Source organism: Pezoporus flaviventris, unplaced genomic scaffold, assembly GCF_033815535.1.
Source record: "Pezoporus flaviventris isolate CSIRO_AGI_PZ_B2104156 unplaced genomic scaffold, CSIRO_AGI_Pfla_v1 ptg000096l, whole genome shotgun sequence".
Classification (NCBI taxonomy): domain Eukaryota; kingdom Metazoa; phylum Chordata; class Aves; order Psittaciformes; family Psittacidae; genus Pezoporus; species Pezoporus flaviventris.
In genome coordinates this window covers 1887349-1910779 of record NW_026892644.1, presented here as the reverse complement: position 1 = coordinate 1910779, position 23431 = coordinate 1887349, and the positions used below count along the sequence as shown (strand labels likewise).

The 23431-nt window shown below is 39.7% G+C and overlaps 1 protein-coding gene across 5 annotated transcripts in view; it reads right to left on the bottom strand.

Moving 5' to 3' along the window:
* The window catches only part of CCDC91 (coiled-coil domain containing 91), a 119502-nt gene extending 96590 nt beyond the window's left edge, over positions 1 to 22912 (bottom strand). For 4 of the 5 annotated variants that reach the window (XM_061476469.1, XM_061476473.1, XM_061476471.1 and 1 more), the window contains exon 1: positions 22888 to 22912. The gene's annotated coding sequence lies outside the window, so the exon portion shown is untranslated. Of the gene's footprint in view, positions 1 to 985; positions 1011 to 22887 lie in introns of those variants that run through there. The other variant, XM_061476470.1, reaches the window with a different exon arrangement.
* Between the last annotated feature and the right edge of the window lie 519 nt (positions 22913 to 23431).

Here is a 23431-nt window from a genome sequence, read left to right as displayed (position 1 = left end):
AATGAACATGAGCAGGCTTCAGTGTGCACTTGCAGCCCAGAAAGCCAACCGTATCCTGGGCTGCATCAAAAGGAGCGTGACCAGCAGGTTGAAGGAGGTGATCCTGCCCCTCTACTCTGCTCTCATGAGACCTCACCTGGAGTATTGTGTGCAGTTCTGGTGTCCTCAACATAAAAAGGACATGGAACTGTTGGAACAAGTCCAGAGGAGGGCCATGAGGCTGATCAGGGGACTGGAGCACCTCCCGTATGAAGGCAAGCTGAGAAAGTTGGGGCTGTTTAAACTGCAGAAGGCTGCGTGGAGACCTCATAGCAGCCTTCCAGTATCTGAAGGGGGCCTATAGGGATGCTGGGGAGAGACTCTTCGTTAGGGACTGTAGTGACAGGACAAGGGGTAACGGATTCAAACTTAAACAGGGGAGGTTTAGATTAAATATAAAGAAGAAATTCTTTCCTGTTAGGGTGGTGGGGCACTGGAATAGGTTGCCCAGGGAAGCTGTGAATGCTCCATCCCTGGCAGCGTTCAAGGCCAGGTTGGACGAAGCCTTGCGTGGCATGCTTTAGCATGAAGTGTCCCTCCCCATGGCAGGGGTGCTGGAACTAGATGACCTTGAGGTCCTTTCCAACCCTAACTATTCTATGATTCTATGATTCTATGAAAACAGGTTGCAGGAAGGTGGGTGTCGATCTCTTCTCCCAAGTAGCAAGTGCTAGGGCAGAAGAAACGACCTCAAGTTGCACCAGGGAAGTTTAGACTGGATATTAGAGAACATTTCTTCACCAAAAAGGTTGCCAAGTATTGGAACAGGCTGCCCAGTGAAGTGGCTGAGTCACCATCCCTAGAGGTATCTAAAAGACATGTAGGATCCAGGTCCTTTAAGCAGGATGTAAGATTCTATATCCTATGATACAATATTTTCCCACTTTGATTTAAAAAAAGCATTTTTAGAAGAACAATTATAGCATATGATTAGACACTAACATACCTTTTATAAGCATCATAAAGCTGGCAAGATTTTCAGGAACTGCATAAAATCACAAAACAAACCTTCAGCTGGATATAGTCTTTATTTAAAAAATAATTATAACAAATATATTCTTTACAAATCATATCATCATCTGAATAGTATTGAACTAATATGAGCAAAAATCTCCAAAATTCCACAAAAGTAAGTATGGAAATAATCTGTAAAATCAATTCCACAAAAATTTGTGGTTTAGCCCCTCCCTTTCAGCATATACTTTTAGCTTTCCTAGACCATGCTTACAGCAGGAAAAAGCAGAAACTACCTTTCACTCATTGTTACTAAACTCTACACACATGTGTCCTGGGTTCAGCAGTAGCAGTCATGTTTTTTCCTTTGTGTTAGCTGGTGCAGTGCTGTGTTTTGACTTCTAGTTTTGAGAACAGCGTTGGTGAAGCCGATGTTTTCGGTTGTTGCTAAGTGATGTTTACCCTGACCAAGGACTCTGTGAGGCTCATGCTCTGCCAGGGAGGAGGGGAAGCTGTGAGGAAGCAGAGACGGGGCGCCTGACCCGGGCTAGCCGGGGAGGTATTCCATACCACAGCACGTCATGCCCGGGGTGGGGGGTAACTGGGAGTTACCCGGAAGGACAGGAGCTTCCGGGTGGAACTCGTTTTCTTGGCCGGTGGTATCGTATTCTCTTCCCTTGTTATTTTCCCTTATCATTGTTTTAGCTGATAGTAGCGGTGGTGATTTGTTGCTGGACTGTTCTTGTCTCAACCCGTAGGAGTTGCACTCTCTCGATCCTCCTCCCCGTTCCTCCGGGAGCGGGGAAGGGGAGAGCCCCGGTGCAGGGAGGGGGGGGGAGACGAACACGGACCTTGATTGTTGTCAGCTTGGCACCACTCACTGGGAGTGAGTGAACAAGTTACCTGACTGGGTTTAAACCACGACAACATGTAAGATCACCGAACACGTAGTCTGCATTTATGTATAAGAAAGAATGAATATAAATTGGGAGAGACATGCTTTCTCCTAGATCAATAAAAAGGTGTGACCCTTAGGTCAACACCTAAAATACTACTCTGCTTGTGATTCAAAAATAATTGCAGAGGTTGACTACCAAGTATTTCCTGAGGTAGAAATCTACCACATGCATGAACCATTTTTGTCTCTATACCAGGCCACAACCCATGGACCACATGAGGATTCCATGTGTAACCATAAGTACTTAGAGGATAGCATCATTCAGAAGGAAAGACTTTGCAAAGTATCACAGTGGTACTTTTAGCACATGTTTTCAATTAAAAGGTCTGTATACTTTGGCTTCCAAGTATCTTGGTCGCCAAGATCTATCTATGACCATGAAAAAGAAAATAAATCTCTAACAAGACAAACATGGATTTAATTACTCAACCCAATTGGTAAACTTCTAGAATTATATTAACACACACACTTCTTGACTGAGGATATTTTCTACATTTTTGCCCATGATTCTTTGTCAGTGACTCCCAACTTTAAAAATTTAAGAATTTAAGAATTAAATTAAATTTAATTTAGAAATACCTTTTTTTTTTCCATTCTAGATTTTCACAGACGAACTAAAATAAAACCTTACGAAGCCCAGCACAATTATGCATATTATTCAACTTCCTTTTCTGTCAGCAGTATCTATAGACTTAATTCTAACAACTTCCGTAACTCTAGATTTTACAGAAGGTCCTCCCAAAGCCTTTAGTCTTCACCATGACTGGTTTCTCATAATCACAACATGGACAGCTTTTGTTCCATTATAAAAATAAAGGATCAAACTTAATTTTTAAGTTTCTGTAATGCCTCTATCACAGATATCTTTCTACTTCAAAAGCCACACACTTTCACAAAACATACATAAACTGCTGTGAGAAGGCTGACAAATCTGATAGAATTCAAACATGCTTTCTGGAGAAAAACTCTCTTCACCAAGCCTTCTCCCTTCCCCATTTGCCCCCTATAATTATCAGTATCAAGTCCAGACCAAAAATCTCTGCAACTCTGATTCAGAAGATTCATTTCCAGGGTTCTGTTTATCATCAGTGTGTGTTCAACAAGAGTTTAGAAAAGCAGGATTTCTCATCCATTAACTAGGTCACAAACATAAGACACCAATGCATCTGCTAATGCTCAAGCAAAAGTGACTCCAGTAGGCTAAAAATTCTCATTCTTAATGTATCATTAATTGAACGAGAGACCATAAAACTGGATGCTGTTTTCCAAAAGACAGAGCCAGAACTCTGACAGGTCTCAGAGTTGCACAGCAATTAGGGCAAGATCCATTGAACAAAAGTTGGAATAGTGAAAATTTTGATCAAATACTGGAACACTACAGACTTCTCATCCCTGAAGATATTCAGAACTCAACTAGAAAGGGCTCTGAGCCACCTGCTCTAGTCAGACCTGCTCCACGCAGAGGTTTGGATTAGAAAACCTCCAGCTGCCCCTTCCATGCATGGTCTATGATTCAATGATTTCAGTTTTATCCAGAATAGTAAAAAACCCAAATAAAGCAAAACCAAAAGAACAAAAAACCCTAAACCAAATGAACCACAAACTCTGGAATCTTAGTAGTAGAGGTTGTAAAAAGTGAATCCAACTTTGAGACTGTTCTTCAGTTGAACTGTACTAATAATTACCAACATCTGTCCAGGATCATTTTAGGCTTGCTAATGACAAATGAATCAACTTCAAGAGAGAAGCATGAAAAGTACCTCCAGAAATCTTCCTGTTGCAGGAGGGACAAAATCAGCAAAAACCCAATGAAATATTTTCATCATGAGTTCAAAGAAAACATGACTTACATAAATCTCTGTTTCTTGAAGATGCTTCATGAAGATGCTTCTTGAACAAGGCTGTGGTGCACTTTCAGCATTAAAAAAATCTTGACAAAAAAGAAAGATTGCATTGGGATGCTTTCCTAGAACTAGTAGAAAATTGCTAATTCATTAATTTGTTCAAAACCCTTCCTAAAAATCATTACATTTCATGATTTGACTGTGAATACGGCAAAACAGAAAGCTCTAACGTTTCATAGTTTCTTGAGCCAGTTTTATTAATCTCAGCCAGTATCTCTTGGCCTTGATCTGCTATTTAGTACTCAAGAGAAGTGTTGGATATCCATTCCATACAGTTCATACAACTGAACTGCTTGATCTTTTATATGCTTGATTTTTACATAGTGCTTATTGATGTAACACAATCTTTTTATTTAGAAGAAATGAATGGTACAGAAACATCCATTGTTAAGGGCTTGGGAATGCTAGGACAAACAGCGGTCTTTCTTCTATGGTCCATGTTGGATAGCTGAAGAAATAAAGGGTTTAAAAGTAAAACAGAAGGATCATAGTTATTTCAAATGCACTTCCACTTAAAATATCATTAAGTTTCAATAGACTAACAGCTGAAATACTCTACTTCTCTATTCTTTTCTGTTAATATCCACAGTTCGTAAATGCAATCTGTTCCTTTTACTTGCAAATCAAACTAATGTGTTCTACTAGAATTTAGAAAGAGGTATCTGTATGTATGGAGAAGGCTTCAAAAAGTAAAACCCACCAAGTTCTGTCTCAAGGGAACTTTGTAATAGAATTGGGTACCTGAAAATAGGTTTGGCACAATCTTAGTAACAGTTGGAGCATCATAGCAACACAATATGAAAGCATAAACATAAATTTTTGAATACATGCTCATATGGATGTGTGGAAACCTGCACAAATAAATGTCATTAATAAAAGAATGCTCAAGTCCCTATGTATTAAGCAGCAACATATCCCTTATAGAAAAAAAGGTTTGTTGTTTGTTTTTTTTTTTAAATGATAACCAGGACAATACTCGATTTTTGGCATGATGCTCTGCCTCAGAAAGTGAGGTGTCGCGTGAATCACCAATTCTAAGAAGCAGCACTACTTCTACTGGAAAAAGAATCTTTCATGTAAAAACAAACAGACAAATAAACAAACAATAAAAATCTTAAAATTCAGTACATCACTTGATACATAGTTAAAATGAGGCTTTTTCCCCTAATGAAAAATAAAATTGTAAAGAATGCTCAGTAAATCTCCTAGTTAAATATTATGACAGGGATATAGCTTTCCTTTAACTTGTGTATTTACAGTTTGCAAAAACTGTAAAATGTCAGAATTTAGATAAAATTATTTTACCTTTATGTTAGAAAAGCTGACAAGTGACCATGGATACATACATATGGTAACTCAATAATGGAAAATAGGATGTGATACCAACTGTACTAAGTAAAAATAAATATCATTTCTTAATTTTTGCTGTATGCCTCCTAATACATAGGAAAACTCACTTTTCCAATTAATAGAACTCCTCCCCCTCATCTTCCTCCAAACCCTGTGCTATACTTCTCATAGGGAAAGGGTACTAATTTGAGGCAAAAAAAAAAAGATACCAATCTATTTCTCTGACACAAGAGAAGTCCCTTGTTTTGCAAGCTCTGGATATACTATTACAGTCAGAAAAGACCAGGCATTGCTCCCTCACACAAAAAATAATGCGTCATCATTGGACCTTTTTCTTCGTTCACTAACACTTGAAGACTTGATGACTTTTTTTTTCAGAAATCAAGCAGATGAAGTTGATTTTTCATGCTTTCCTAAAGAGATGGCTCAATTCATGGAGAAGCAACCCAAGATGTGATTTTAAATTAATTTTCATATGACTCTTGCAAAACAAACTGCAAAGGTTTCACATTGTCCAACTCCCAACCCTTAAACAAGTAAAACTAAAATGTAAATTTGCTTTCCAACAAAAAACATTGCTGCCAGAACATCTGCACATTTTTACTTTTTTCTTCTTCCTTTTTGGTCTACTCCTAAGCAGGTAACACAATACTTTTATCACATGACCAAGTGGATATTATAATAATTATATGTTAATAATAATAACATATAATTATTATGTTATCTGTTGCAATCAAGAAAAACATATTTACTCCTTGTGAAAGAAGTTGATTGCCACTGATGTCTTTATAATATGATGACAAAGCTGAGAACAGAAATCATAGATCAGGCTAGAATGAAAATGGAATTAGGGCTCAACATCTAAGTCCTTTTCAATCAGAACACAATGCTTGAAAATAATTTCACCAAATTGATTCTTTATACTTACTACAAATTTCTAAAATACTCCTCCAGTACCAAAGCTTTTGACCATGATGGGTAGGCACCTCTGTGCCCATTTCATAAAGAGGAAGGTATTTTCCAAGAGTTCCCATATTCAGCAAGTTACCAGGAAAATATAAGTAATTTAAGTATCATGATGAGGGCATTGATATCAAGAACATTACTTATCACTTAACAATTAAGTAACAACTGTTTCTCATTCAAGAGGAGTTAAATTCCCTCTACCCCCAAACAAACAGACAACAACATACCAACCAGATCCTCCACCCATCCTATAATCCATTCAGTTTTGTCTCCTTCCCCAGATAACCTACAAAGCTAGGCAGGAAACACGCGAAGCATGCCTTAGAAGCACAAACCCAACGATTTTATTTCCCGAGATCTGCACTTCTGCTTAGCAGTTAAATAACATCATATAACAAGGCTAAGCAAGCAGAAATACAAGAAAAAAAATAAAAAACAAACCCAACAAACCACAACCAAAAAACCAACACATATTTTGCTATGCCACTAAGACAACATTGATCACCTTCAAAATGTCTCTGCCTTCTGCAGTACTTCTCTCTGCAGCAATGATGGCATTGATGGCAATGTGGTATTAGAGGAGTAAGAATATCCAAATTACACTAGCATGCACACACACAAGCCCCAGATAATTCATAAAACATACACTGCCTCACAGCTAAGATGCAGAATAAACTGCATGCATAAAATTTATGAAGCATAGGTAATATATGCTGCCAAACCTCCATTCATCACGATTTCTACCTAATCCAAAATGCTCCACATCTTCCTAGTCTAACAGAAACTAACTGCTCTTTCTCCCATGTAATTTATTTTAAATCGTAATTTTGTCTAACCTCGATGACCTTCGTGAACTGGAAATACATGCATGCCTAAGGGGTATTTATTCTGAAGGATAAAATGACCGTGCATGTAGAATACATATACCAGAACAAACTAATCATCAAATCAAAGAAGCATAGAACAGTTTGGGCTGGAAGGGACCTTAAAGCTCATCTAGTTCAACCCCCTGCCATGGGCAGGGACACCTCCCATTAGACTAGGTTGCCCAAAAACCCATCCAACCCAGCCTTCTCTGGGCAACCTGTTGTAGTGCTTCACCACTCTCACAGCAAAGAATTTCTTCCCAATATCTAATCCAAATCTGCCCTCTTTCAGATTAAAGCTATTCCCCCAGATTTCTTGTAGGCCCCCTTTAGGTACTGGAAGAGTGTTATAAGGTCTTCCCTATAACAGACTATAGTGGCCATATATTTATTTATATATGTATGTGGGGAGCTTCTATATAATATACTTGAGATTTCATGGAATTATTTAAGTTAACAAGGACCTTATGTAGTCACATAGCTTAATAGCTTTTGAATCCAGCACTGTTTAAAGAGAACTACTGAAATTTATCCAAAAATTACTATGCAGAAGCAATCCCTTCTGGCAACACTGACAAAACAGGCAGAACATTCAGGTCCTAAAGAGTAAACTACGTGTAAAAGTAAGACATCTTTTAACTACATTAATTACTGGGCAATTACATATTCTTTAGTCAGCAAAATTCTCAATGAAGACAAGCTTGCTTGACTAAAGTCAGCAAGAAAAAGCTTGCATATTTGAATAATAACCATTAGTACTCTCTACCTACACTCAATAATAACACTAAAAACCCCAATGCCTTTAACAATTTAAAGTTTCAGGTAATTACTATAAGTTTTTGCAGAGACTTTAAGAAAAAATTATGCCAATGAACAACTTCAGCTAATCCAGTAATTTTTTAAAATATCAGAGTGTTAAAAAAATATTAACAGAAAAATCACAGCTATTTTTCTTCACTCATGATGAGTAGTACGTTATGCTACTTCTACAGTCAAACCACTGTTTTCCCAGGACAAATACTGCTGAGTGCACAACTTATATGGAAAATTATTATCATAAAACATTTCACTAAATAAGAACAAAGAAAATACTTTCTTTTCTTTTAATCCAAAATGCCAAAATAATTTTAAGAAATTCAAGCCTAGAGCACTTAATGAAAGCCTGGCTGTCTGTCACCAGAATGCTGAATGGGAGGTGCAGTCTGCCAGAAAACAACTAAATTTGACTATGCAAACTGTTGGTCTCCTTTCACCCTTCCCTCACTTTTGTATTTAGCATGTGGTTTTGTAATTCAAGCCAAATGGAGGAATCAGGATTGGATTAATAAACAAAAACTATACAGTAGCCTCTACTGTAACTAAGATACTTCCAGTGTTCTATACTTCGTGAGTTTTTTCCAATTTCAGATGTTCCATAGTCATTTATAGTTTAAGCAGGTTAAATACAGATATGTACATTTTTCCACGGGATCCAGTGGAGGCATACAAATAAATACATTTCATTTTTTTTTTAAAATAAAGACTCTTATTTATTACCTAGACTTCTAAATTAGATACTGTAATCAGATCCCACTGTATTTTATGCTTTGATGAAATTTGGACAATTTAACCATACCTGCTACATGAAGACAATCATTTAAAATACAAATGTGTTAGTTTTTACATCTTTGTTAACTTCTTTTTTTTTTTTAAAGAAAAATTATTCAGGCACATTAGAAATATAATCATTTCTGAGTGTGTTTTATGTGTATCATATAAATCAACTGTAGTAAAGTGACCTAGATTTTTTTTTTTACTATTTTTGAGCACTCCTGCTACTCAGTATTCTTTATGCAACTTCGATATGCATCCATTTTACTAAAGCATGTCTTTAATACAGTTCACAATAAGCGGATTAATTAACTTCCTAAATCCTTAAACACACTCTGGAATACATTAAGGCAATCGGGAGGACAGTATTGTTATCAGTGTGAAAAAGTTTTGCAACCTTTTACTGATAAATTCATTTTCTAGACAGTATTACGTTGGCCCCTTTCAAACGCATGACAAAGATGGTTTACTTCTGAAAGTGTGCACTGAAAGTATGAAGGATTTATATTACATATTTTCCATTTGCTATAATTAAAAAAAAAACAAACAACAAAGCAACAAATAAAAAACACAACTCATATCTTTGCTTAACCATGAGTGTTATCACTCCAGCAACATACCTGCGTATGTATATATATATTTATATCACGAGACAGAGAGAGCACATGCACTTGTTTTTAGCTATCAAAACAAAAAGTATCGATGCATGCCAAAGTCTTCAAAGCCCCCAGTCAATTTAAATACAAGTTTCCAAAAAATAAATATAATTTGCCTCTATTTTCAAAATTTTCAGGCACATTAATTCCTGTCTCTTATCCTTTTAAAGAAAATATGTTTCTAAACCACTATTGCTCTCTCAACCCTAACAAAAGGCAAGTCAGGACCCTTTATAAAAGCTAAAGGCAATTCATGCATGCTTTTATAAGGATAACTCCATCAAATCTCAGGTACCTTCAATATTAATAGATAGCTGTATCACACACTTATTATACACTAGGAAAAACTAGGAAAAATGTATTCACAGAAATCTTAGAATCTATTTTTTATCTTCTAATATTAAATTGAATTATGAATTTCTATGAAATTCAAATTATGAATTTCTATGAAATCATATGAAATTCTAATATTAAAATGAATCCGACCCTGGAGTATCAGTATCTCATTTTATCATTCATCATGCCATAATTAATATTCAATTTCTGTATGAATAATTTTTAAGTGGACTGTAACTTTTAAAATCAGTTTCTGCGAACCTTTCCACAGTCACTTTGTTACCATAGTACCATACATTAGTGCTAATCAACTGTGCAAGAATTTGTCCAGAAAAAGAGAAGTAAACCAAACTATTCAGCTTCCCACGTAACAGATAGAAACATGAGAAAACCCTGAGAACCCACCAGCAGAACATATCACAGGCCACAAGACTTCTCTGGAAACCAGCATTTCAAACTAAGTACAACTTCTCTTTAATCTACAGTTGATCAGGCCAAGATTCTGATTTTCAGTCCAGCAGCTTAGAAACTAAAAGCATGATGACTGTGGCATATATATCACATGGAAAGCTCTTTAGAAGCTCTGCCTTATGTCAGGAGTTGCACCCCATGGAAAGTCCTTTTAAAAGCTTAACTGGCAAGTGCATGCTGAAATATTTTGTTTTCCATCTAAAACTACACTAAATTCCAATCCTCAGAGACAGGATTTCCAGTTTATTTCTCTTTATACACACATACTAAACTCAAGAACTGTAACAGAGGAAAGTGTTGTTAAAGTTTTGAAAAAAGAATAAGCCTAGTGCAAAGAAGTTGACTGTAGGTCTTTTTCCTCAGAATTTTCTCTTAAAAAAAAAAAAGAAAAAAGAAAAAAAAAAAGAAAAAAATCACTGTTCTGTGAGAAAGAAAAGATATTTAAATGAAAACATAGATATTTAATATAAAAGGATACTAAAACAAATTCAATGCAAAGCAATTCCAATCTTTCTCTAAAACTCAAGACAAGTGAAATGAATTCTGGCAGTGTGTTCTGGCAAACTATTTAATGAGGAAAAAATAAACGGTAAAGAACTACAAGGCCAAGTATTGGCAATAGTACACAGAATACCAGATAGCTTTTACCTACATTCAGCTTATTCAAAAGCCTTAAGGAGACATCGAAGGAGCTTAACATTATGTAGTACATTACTTAGTATATTTAGCAGTTTTTTATTATACTTATTTCTCTACAAGCTAACAGAACTTCAGATTCTAGAGCATGTACAGAAAACACTGTAAGCAAAAAAAAAAAAAAAAACTTTTCAAGCTACTAGATGAGAAGTTTCAAACAGATCAAACTATCATCAATATTTTCCTAATTATTTGTTATATGTACTTCGCGTCTCCCACTCTATGAAGACTTTTAAAGTAAGGAAAAGAGAGGTCTTTCTTATTCTTCTCCTTAAAATCTGTTTTGTTCAAAACTAATTTACAAGCAAATCATTCTTCTGATTAAACACAGGCTCTTGCACTGGCAAAATGATTCAACACCACCTTCTTCACCAATCCATTCCTTGCAAGAAATTACACTGTAGATAAAACTAAAGCAAATGCAATCAATAACAAGCAGAACATATCAGCAGTCTGTTGACTTCTGTGGCTCTGAAACATTTGAAAATGAACCATTCCATAGAACCTGTAGTAGAAAACAGAAGAGTGGTGGCTTAAGAATGAATTTAGCTGTTTGTCTTTACTTGCAAAGGGCATCTATTCATATTTACTTAGACACCAAGACTGTTTCAAAAGTGTATTTTTAGTACGGACTTCTAAATCGATATCCAAAGCAGTTCCGTTTTGGTTTAGCACTTTTGCAGCTCAATTTGACTAAGTTTGCCATTACCACTGCAAACTGACCTAAGGACTCATTTGTCACACCCACTAAATAACCATCTCAGAGGTTTTTCAGAAATATTAACAGAAAAGCACAACCAGTGCTATTTTCCTTTGTATAAAGAATTACTTTTGCTGGCCTGGAAAACAAATGACTAGCAATGAAACAAGTACTATTTTAATGTCCCCTACCTGAAGTTCAAATTAGTTTGGTCCCTCAACTATCTACAACAACCTGGCATCACAAAACCATTTCCAAACCTTTGGAACTTTGGTATTTTGAATCTTCAAATTTTAACTGCAGCCTAGCACACTTAGCTGGTGTCATCTGTTATTACCTACCCTCTCCCACACACTAATTCTCATAGATATCACTTATTTAACATTCAAATTTACTTCCTTCTCTGATCTAAATGGTCTCTGAATATAAATTTCACTGCTCATTGTGTAATTAGTGCAGCCCACTTACTCCATGTAGTACTGGTTGCATGATGTGTAGAGGAGACCCTGCCTTTGAACATCCAGCCCAGCATGGACAACTGGGGTGCCAGGAGGAGCTGTGCTTCAGTGCTAATCACTTCCAAAGCAGCTCAAGCCCCTTCACAGGCTGCCAGTCTCTATTCTCAGTTGGGGTAGAGCTGGCCTCAGATCCTTTGTATCCCTGACTCCAAAAGCCGAGGGGTCGACCTCGAGTCTCCCCTGGAGCTTTCTGCCAGAGGCTCCAGGTAGGACCGCTCTCCCCAGCTGCAGTGTACAGCACATTTTTTACATCTGGCCCAGTCCGGAGAGGTCCAAGGGCTACTGCATGAACTATCTCGCGTTTAATTTGCTCAAAGGCTGATTGTTGCTCAGGGCCCCATTTAAAATCATTCTTCTTCCAGGTCACATGATAGAGAGGGCTTACAATCAAACTGCAATTTGAGATGTGCATTCTCCAGAACCCCACTGCACCCAAGAAAGCTTGCATTTCTTTCTTATTAGTTGGTGGAGACATTGCTGTTATCTTGTTGATCACATCTGTGGGGATCCGTCTACGTCCATCTTGCCATTTTATTCCCAAAAATTGAATCTCCTGTGCAGGTCCCTTGACCTTACTCCGTTTTATGGCAAAACCGGCTTTCAGCAGGATTTGGATTATTTTCCTCCTTTTCTCAAAGACTTCTTCCACTGTATCGCCCCACACAATAATGTCATCAATGTATTGCAGGTGTTCTGGAGCTTGCCCCCTGTTCCAGTGCAGTCTGGATCAGTCCATGGCAGATGGTAGGGCTGTGTTTCCACCCCTGGGGCAGTTGGTTCCAAGTGAACAGGACACCCCTCCAAGTAAAAGCAAACTGTGGCCTGCACTCTGCTGCCAAAGGAATGGAGAAAAATGCATTGGCAATATCAATCGTGGCATACCACTTGGCTGCCTTTGACTCTAGTTCATACTGAAGTTCTAGCATGTCTGGTACGGCAGCACTCAACGGTGGTGTGACTTCATTCAGGCCACGATAGTCTACTGTTAGTCTCCATTCTCCGTTAGACTTTTGCACTGGCCATATGGGGCTATTAAAGGGTGAGCGGGTCCTACTGATCACTCTTTTGCTCTCCAGTCTACGGATCAGCTTATGGATGGGAACCAGGGAGTCCCGGTTGGTGTGATATTGCCGCCAGTGCACTGTTGTGGTCGCAACTGGCATTTGTTCTTCGACTTTCAGAAACCACACAACAGAAGGACCTTCTAAGTGACCAGGCAAGGTGGACAGCTGCTCAATTTCCTCTGTCTCCAAAGCAGCAATACCAAAAGCCCATCAGTACCCTTTCCGGTCTTTGAAGTACCCTCTCCTTAGGTAGTCTCTGCCGAGGATGCATGAAGCCTCTGGACCAGTGACAATGGGGTGCTTTTGCCATTTCCTCACAGTTAGGTTGATTTCAGCCTCCAGTACAGTCAACTCGAGGGATCCTCCTGGGTTCCACCCCTTGACGGCTTGATGGCATCAGGGTACATTGTGCACTGGTATCTACTAGAGCCTTATACTTCTGTGGGAATGATGTGCCAGGCCATCTGATCCACACAGTCCAGTAAATCCTATTGTCCCCTACCTCCACCTGGCTGGAGGCAGGGCCCCTCTAATAGTCATCACAACGTTGGACACTTAAGTCTTGTAGAAAGGGATTATTCTTCTTTATCACAGGAGCTGGAGTAAAATTAGCTCTTCCACTCCATCTGTGAACCTGCTCACCAGAGACTGAAGCGGCAGCTTTCATGGGATGATCAGCCTTGACCTTTGTTCTCCAATTCACGTACCTGTTCCTCCAAAACTGAAGTAGGTTTTCCATCCCACTTCGTCATGTCTTCTCCGTGATCCCACAGGTAAAACCACAGGGTGGCCCATGGCGTATACCTTCTGTATCTTCTCTCTCAAACGCCTTTTGTTAATAGCTGAGACGTGCGTTGGTGAGGAGCTCACGTGAGGAGCTGGATAAATCAGATAGATCGTCTCTCAATTGTTTGAGATCCTGGGACAGTTTTTCCACAGCTGAGATGATGGAAGGGGAGAGATTGTCTTCGACTCTCGGAGTTTATGAACCATTTCATCCACTGTTAGTGGTACTATGTCATTCCAAGTTACTGTTGCTAATGAGTGGGCATATGATGACGGTGCATTCCGTGTCAGTTTTCGCCATATGGGTCATGTACATTCGACTTCATCTGGGTCTACGGGTATATCCCCGTTACTCGGCTTGATGTGATAGATCATCTCTACGATGGCTGATTCCCTCAGAGACTGGATGCCTTTGTCTAAAGTAGTTCACTTGGCTGAACGACTGATAACATCGTCCTTGTATGGAAACCTTTCTTTCACAGCTGCCAAGAGCTGCCTCCAAAGGTGAGGGACTTTTTCTCTCTTGCAATTGCTTTGTCAAGTCCCCCTTCTCTAGAGAATGATCCCAGCTGCTTCACTTCTATACCTTCTAGTTTATGACCGTTGGCACCATTGTCCCAGCATCAGAGCAAGCAGGTGATGATGTGCTCCCCTGGTTGACAGGTAAAATCTTTTTGCATATTCCATAGCTCAATTGAGGTCTGAGGTAGAGAAGTCACCTCTTCTTCTTCGTCATGCGATGATGACTCCTAATCAGATGCTGGCCCAGGTGGTGAGTACATTGTTTCTTCATCTTGCTTCATCTTTCTTGCCTCTTTTTTGCTTTTCCTCTTGCATACAGGGGCAACCGATATTGGTACAAATTGGTCCTCTGGTTTGGCTGCAGTAATTATCACTGTGGTTTGAGTAGCGACTGTACTTGTCGCTAGGGGTGGTGTAGCTGCTGTACTTGGAGCTGGGGTAGTTGTGCTGTCTGTTGCAGTTGAAGTTTGAGTGGGTGCTGTACTGTTGCTGGAGTAGCTACGCTGTCTGTTGCAGCTAAAGTCTGAGTAGCAACTGTACTTGTCACTGGGGCTGGTGTAGCTGCTGTGCTTGGAGCTGGAGTAGCTGCACTGACTGTGGCTTTGCCATCAGATCCAGGGACATTTTTTTCCTTTTGAAGGTGCTGGACAGTGTTGAACAAAGCTCTGTTAGCATAGGCCAAGCACCAGCATGTTGCCATGATTTGTCCATCTCTGGTACGGCCAGAATGACAACACACCTCATTTAAGTGTTTTCCTAATTTTTCTGGATTTTGCACTTGTTCAGTGGTGAAATTCCAAAGCACTGGAGGGGCCCAGTGCACTAGATACTTGCCCATACTATCCCACACACCCTGCCACTCATAACTGTCCAGCCTCAGGGAAAATCTCTTAGTCCTCCTATATCGTCTGTCTAATCCCAGACAAGGCCCAAACCCGACTCTGCTTAACTCCTGGGACCAGACAAAACGGTAAAATGGTGACGGGCAAAACACACTCTGTATGCGTGCCAACATGGTGATCCCCATCACAATCAGCAAACAGGTCTCAAGGGTATTTAAAGGTCATTCAAAACCTTCAAAACTCTAAAACGATGCTGTAAATGGTCGGGAAGGGGTGGGGGGGCGCTATAATTTTATTGTATTACAAATCATTACCATAAAGTACAATGAGACAAGAACCTTAGCCCAAAAGCCCCAGCCGATAAACATTAACACAGCAAATACTGGCTGTAAGTAAGGTATGACATGCTGAAACTGTGAAATCAGGAACAACAACTTTGAGAGCCAATAAATCAGCATTGTGAAGAGTGACTATTAATCCAAAACAGTTAATGCTTATCACAAATACGATTAGACACACTCTGGTCAGACCTGTCATTATCTCAACCCTCTGTGCCCCACGTTGGGCACCAAAAAGAACTGTTGTGGTTTAAGCCCAGGCCGTAAGTCAGCCATGCAGCCCTCTCACTCACTCTCCCCACTTTCTCTCTCCCCCCCCCCCCCCCCCCCCCCCCTCGTCACTCCCAGAGGGAAGGGGAGGAGAATGGAAAGAAAGTAACTCCCACGGGTTGAGGTAAGAGCAGTCCCATAACTAAGGTATAACACAGGTCACTACTGCTACCACCAATAATAATAATGATAAGGGAAATAACAAGGGAAGAGAATACCCAGCCCGACCCGAGAAATGAACCAGTCCTTCCAGGTAACTCTCAGTTAAATCCTGGTCATGATGTGCTATGGTATGGAATACCTCTTTGTGTAGTTTGGGTCAGGTGTCCTGTCTCTGTTTCCTCCTGGCTTCCCCTCCTCCCTGGCAGAGCATGAGACACAGAAAGTCCTTGGTCAGGGTAAACATCTGAGCAGTAACTAAAAACATCAGTGTTATCAGCGTTGTTCCCAGGCTGAAAGTCAAAAACACAGCACTACACCAGCTACTAAGGAGAAAAACTGACTGCTACTGCTGAATCCAGGACACCATCATACCAACGGATGTCTTCTAGAAAACAATCAGAACTGTTCATCTCCTCATCACCTAAAAAGTTTATATATTACTGAGTAACAGTGTCTTTGAAATACCAAAACTGAAGTCTATGGCTGCTTAGAAAACAGAAAGGCATAAAACACATTTCAAAGGAACACCAATTGTCCTTCTAGCTTTCCCTGATCAGAGAAGGCTATGCAATTTATTTCTTCCCTTAACTCCTAACTAAAAGAGGTTTTGAGGACCCAGGATTTTACCTTTCTGAAAAAAAGTCATTCAAACCAGCTCACTCATATTCCTTTTCTTTGTTAGCAGTGTCAGTTGCTTTTATATCTGAAGTCCTATATCAGATGTGCCTAGAGTTCTTCATCAAAAATACACACAAAAAGACATTCAAAATACCAAGTCTTTGACCCAGCTGCTCTTCCACCCAACTAAATGCGTACCAAAGTCTAACATCTCCACCATACAGAAGTGACTAAATAATGGCCAAAAATAAAATAAAAAAACCTCAAAAATAAAGAACACTGACAGTCCTGAAATTTTAAATTTATCTTACAGTTACTAACAAAGCAGCTTTGTCAACACAAATGGAAATCATAGGTATGACCTGGCCAGCTCCTTAACTGAAACTGGACTGAATTTGGACCACTGATTCTAAAGTGATGATTCTGAACCCCCATCACTAAGTCCCCAAGGCGTTCTGATCTGCCCTACCCTCACCCTTAAGAAGGTCATTATAAACAGTTTTAGAAAAACACATACAAGTGTACACATATCAAACCCTTTCCACTTTCTTGCTACTACTCATACAGTAATAGCAAATATAATGTAGAAAAGGAATGAAAACTGACTTTCACAGGCCACAGATTAAAACACTGCCTTTCGGAATTCCATACAAGGACTGCTGTAGCAAACAAGGCAAAAAAAAGTGTACCTACCAAGGAGATAAAAACTTGTCTCAACAGCAGATAAAACCCAACCTGGAAATCTAACCTGGAAATTATCACCTTATGAACAAAATATATTTACCAAATTCAATATAAACTTATTTACTCCATTCCATAAAAAAGAACTTCCATTTGATGGAGAGATACAGCTTCTGCAGTAATATTTATCTGGTTTTAAATACTGATAACTGCATTCTAAGAACTCAATGAGCATCAGAAATACAAAAAAATCAACTTAGAAAACATTTAGAAAGACTCTTAGAAAGTCCAGAGTCCCTTAATTATTTTTAGGAACAGAATCTGCATGAGCACATGACGACATAATCCTCCTAATGTTTTCTCCACAGGCTGTTAAATGCAAATTATAGTCCACATCCTCTGCTTTTCTGTGCAAATGGTCCTCTAAGGTTAAATTAGATTGACAACTGCCAAAACATATATATTTTTGAATATTTAGTTTAAAAAAAAAGCATTTTAATAAAAAAGGAGATGTATCAACTTTTTTTTTACATTGTGTTAGTTCATTACTAGTAACATTAATGAGACACAAAATCATTGCAAAGCATTCTGGAAACAGTGACAATAAGTACGAATTCTACAATAATAAACTGAAAACTGAAATCCACCACACTTTCAGGAACAGCTAACAACTCTGTGGCACTCCACAACCCATTTTTAAAATGAAGCGAACTCATCTTGGAACTGGGAGGGGGGGAGGGGACAACGGGACACGACAAGGAGAAAAAAGAAGAAATTAAACACATTTTGCCTGCTTTATATTTTTCATAAATTTCCTAAAGTGATGCTTTACTATATAGTCTGAATCAAACTGGCATCAGTTCATATAACTATATACCACATGTGGCTTTGATGTTACCATCAAAAGATGGTTAACAAAAACTAGATGATCTTAAGGTCCTTTCCAACCCTAACGATTCTATGATTCTATTCTATGATTCTATTCTACCATTCCCTTTAGGTGCTGACCTTAAACCACAAGAAACCCCATTTATCCATTGAGATCTCCAAAGCTTTATAGTTTCTTCAGCATTACAGAAGATATGTCTCTTGTATATATGTAGACAGAGAAATCAGGAGCCCAATTCTTCATCTGTAGGAAGCACCTACATGCCATAATCTTTAAGGATATACTTTGCCCAATGAAGGCAGAGGGCAATCCTCAAGCAATTTCTAGTTCTCTAAAAATAGACTTTACAGACTGTAACTGTAGCCTTAAAATTAGTAGTTTTCCAACTGGAAGAATTTGGGTTTGGATATTTTGTACCTTAACATGTGCTTGCACACCCTATACCCTTCCTTTCCAAAGAAAACAGTTTTTAATATTGTCAGTCTTTAGTGTCAGTTTCCAACTGTATTCCATGGAGAAGCAGACATCTACATTCCAGTACAGATTGTTTTCCCCTGTGCAGTATCTACTACTGATACTGATAATTCAAAGGGAAGATGAATAGAAGCAAGAGTCACAATTTAGAACCACCCCTGCTAACAGTGCAATTATTTTGTCAGTGTTGCATTAATTACCCAAGATTTTAGATCTTTTTTTGCTAAGTTAGCACCTTAGTTCGAATATGCTTGATTTTCTTACAAATGAAACTTAGACCTTTGTGCAAATACAACAGAAGACATATTTTATATCAACTGAAATGAGGCACTTAAACAAATGTCATTTCCCGGTTCTTCTCTGAAAGACATACAAAAATGGAATTGTGATCACTTCAATGTCAAATGGGAAAAATGTTTGTCTTCTTACACAGGGATTAGAAACATTTTTCTTTCCAAGGATCCAAAACACCTTTATAAATATTATGTCCATTCCCCTAGCTCTGTTTCAAGGGCTTAAGAACTTGAATAGGCAGCATCTGTAACAGTGTGATCAACACAAAATATTAGCCTCACGTATGCAAACAAAGGCAGACAGATGTCACATCCAGCTGCTGAAAAACTGCAGAAGAGTTCTGTAACTAAAAATACCCTAAAAATCTCTTTAGGAATATCCATCAACACTTTCTCAAATATGTGAACTAATAAATTTAATTCATTTTCTTTTAATTCAAGAAGTCCTCTGTGATTGCTTAAGAAGAAATTTGTGGGTATGCAATTCTGCTTCACCAACCATACCCTATAATAGAACTTATATTTCTAAGCCTTGGCTTCATCATAAGAGTGAACAGAACCCTCAGAATTCTTTTCAGTCACTCCAAAAATAAAACTGTCAGCTGACCAGTGTAAAGACAAAAAGCTTGCTATGTAAGAAAACCAGAATCCTTCATACTGGTCAATCCCAAACTTTTTAGAAAGAAAGAATATGAATTCTTAACTGTATGTTAAGAAAATCTAGATACTATGTTATTCTACATTAAGAAAATTACAAATCACTTTATTCCTTTCTGTAAAAATAGCATGACTTCTGGAGACTCAGTCTGGAAAGCAGGTATCATTGCTTAAAGACAAAGTGATAAAAGGAAGACTAAGGCTGCAATAGGCCTCATTTAAAAGCTAAATCCATTTTCTAATTTTAAAGGTATTTATTTTTGCTAACAGAAGCAAGGATTATTTCCACATAGAATCAGAGAATAGTTAGGGTTAGAAAGGACCTTAAGATCATCAAGTTCCAACCCCCCTGCCATGGGCAGGGACACCTCACACTAAACCATATCACCCAAGGCCTCGTCCAACCTGGTCTTGAACACTGCCAGGGATGGAGCATTCACAACCTCCCTGGGCAACCTATTCCAGTGCCTCACCACCCTAACAGGAAAGAATTTCCTCCTTATATCCAACCTAAACTTCCCCTGTTTAAGTTTTAACCCGTTACTCCTTGTCCTATCACTACAGTCTCTAATGAAGAATTCCTCCCCAGCATCCCTGTAGGCCCCCTTCAGATACTGGAAGGCTGCTATGAGGTCTCCACGCAGCCTTAAGTCTTCACAAGTATGATAACCAAAATGGAAAAATAACCTCTGCCTTGAATTTCTAATGCATACTTATGATTATAAATATCAGAGTAACTAAGTAGTGAAATGTGACAGATGTTAAAATACAGTCAGATGTTAAGCTACAATGAATCACATGTTAAACTACAATGCTGGGATGTTAAAATACAATGAATTGGCTGTCAAGATACAATGTGTCACCTTGCAACATTCTTCAGATAATCTACCACTTACCCTGCACTTAAAAGATACATTTTGCCTGTGTGACTTAAACTTACACACACTGCAGACGAAAACCTCTAGTGTCGTAGGGCAAAGCCCCTACGCGAAAGAAATAAAACATAGCTAGAAGTATCAGGACTGAAATTTTTCCTTCATTTACATAAGCAGAAAGAACTTTTCTTGTAAGGGCATTTAAGCCTCAAAAACTGCACAAATGGACAATATCAGATTACAAAACATACAAGTGTATAAGACCACTGGAGACTGAAACAACCAACTCCTGAACCTGAATGGTCCCAAATAAAGATGTGTAAGAAGATGTTCTGAATCTGTAAATGTAAAGTTCCACAATAAACCTATTTCCACTGTACCACAAACTTTTTTCCATTTGGTGTTGCAAACTTTCCTGGAAGTTGGTTTTCAGTAAGCCAGGAGGAATCAAGCCAACTGCTCAGATACACACCACACTTAGATGTCTTGGCAGTTCTGTAAACATTTGGAGAATGCCAGTTATTGCCCTTCAGATCATGATCCAATTGTTCCTCTGGACCAGAAATATGCATTATAGTCTAACTGTATTTTGGCACCTACAAATATATGTAGCTATCATCACCCTGAACATCAGCCTGACACCACATAAAAAGCTAACGTACATTCTTCACCAAGCTGGCAGCAGTTGTGTCACTTGGAAATAAATGTAAAGGAGCTGGTCTAATAGTCCATAGTGTTCAAAGACATGCAGAAAACAATCAAGGACCACGAAATTAAATGCAAAAGTACTTAAACTCCACTGAGAGCTCTCGTGAGGCACTGACTGATCAAAATGGAGGTTTTATATGAACATCACGGATGTGAATGTGTCAACACATGTCCTTGGTTTTCAATCATTTCTCTCCCTAGGTAGTATTAAACTGGAAGGAAGACTTAATTATAGCAATAGTCAAAACAGTGATTTGGATGAAAACATATCCAAAGGTGACAGACTATTTAACATCCATTGTCTCAATCTGGCGTGTACAAAATTGACCTCCCTTCTCTAGTGAGCTACAGTAACATACCAGCTCAGCTTTAAGGTAGAAGGAATCAGCATGTGAAGACTGATGTTGCACACTCACAGCAGAAGGCACTACTGGTGAAGCTACTCACAAAGACAGGTTGAGGCACACAGCATGTAGGTTACTCTCCTAGTCTTCTGCATTTAATCATCTTCTTTTCAAAACAGCATAAAATAAATTTGCCTCAGATTCTCAATCTCTTTAAGACTGAAATAGACACTGGGATTATGTGCTATTCACTGAGGTATGAATATGCCCGAACAGGCATCACCTGCTTGAACACTGGTGTCACATTCTGGAGTTCACTACTGCCCTTGTTAACAGACATAAGCACAAGCAATTACTTAGACATTCAAGCCATGGATGTGCAGGCTCTCAGAAGAAGTAAATTTTTTAAATGTACGCAAAAGAGCAAAATCTGGAGAACAGGAGAAAGCGAAACAGCCAGAAAACACTGAGAAAAACCTGTTAAGAACATCTACAGAAACAGCTGTTCAAGCACTGTGACTAAAACTACACAAAGCTACGCTAAAATACTGCAGTAAGATGGCAAGAAATGCATTCGCAGTGTGTAGTTGATAAGCAAAAAGAAAAGTATGATAAATTACAGACTCTTGAGAAGGACTAACGCTGCAGAGTTTAACTCTATTACATTATGCATGCCAGATGACGCAAAACCTAAAATGATTTACAAAACCCAGATTTACAGAAACATTTTTGGATGACTGATGATTAAGGCAGATTTTCAGAAATACACCTAACACCATTTATAGTAACAGATATTAGGCACATAGGCATCTCTGAACAACCAGACTACTTTGAAAATCTGGCCATGCACAATTTGGCCTCAGAACCGGAGAAGCCACAGCCAAGATTCCCAAACCTGTGGGCTATAGAACGACTCAAACCATTCTCCTTCCTTTGGACAGGGACACGAATTTCCTGGGGCAGACAAGGAAGGTTCCTGCTGTTTTTCTAAACTACTTCTGCAGTAACCCTTATGTCACATCACTAAGAACAGGCACCACAGCACATGGGCATCAGCACTGGTGGGCCGTAGCTGTGGCACAAGGGCCGCACCGGAGAAGGACCCAGACAGATGAAGGCAGGCCTCGCCGAGACACCCTGCAGCCACCGCCAGTTCCAGGCCAGCCGCACCCCCCGCCGCCCCGGTGGCGGTGGAGCAACGCCTACCGCCCCTTTGCTCGGCTTAGCCGGGCAGCCCTTTCCGCGGACGGCGGCTCCCCCCACACCCGGGCCCTCTCCGCGGCCGCCGCACAACCCCCAACCACCCGCCGCGGGAAAAACGAGCGGACACGCGCGCGACACCCAACCCACGCCGGCTCACCCGGATGTGGATTTCCCGCGGCTTCCCCGCCCCACCGCGAGTCACGTGCTGCCGGCCCCGCGCGTTTGCAGCCAGCTATCGCTGATTGGGTGTCGGCGGGAGTGCGCGCGCGGGGAGGGCGGGAGGAGGAGGCGGCAGGGGCTGTACCGCCGGGGGCTGTGGTAACCGGGAGCGAGGTAGGGGGCGCCTCCGCCGGGTTCCCCGGAGAGCGGCTGGTCACCCTCGGGGGCTCCCCGGCTCCGTATCGTTCTTTACCGGGCCCGGCACGGAAATCCGACACCGCTGCATCCTCTCGGCCTTTGGTTCTGCTGTCAAAACGCGGCTGCTCGCCCTACCTGCGTGGTGAATTTAGGCTCGTTGTCCTGAAACAGCAGTGACACCTTTAGTTAGTACCAATTGCCACCCTTCTGCATCATCACAGAAAAAGAATCAAGAACTGTGAAGACCAAACCATCCCCTGGTATGAGCATGGTGTAAAGTGGCAAAACCTAAGGTGAGGAGTGTCCAAGTAGGGAATGACAAAGCATATTGTGATGCACAGGGG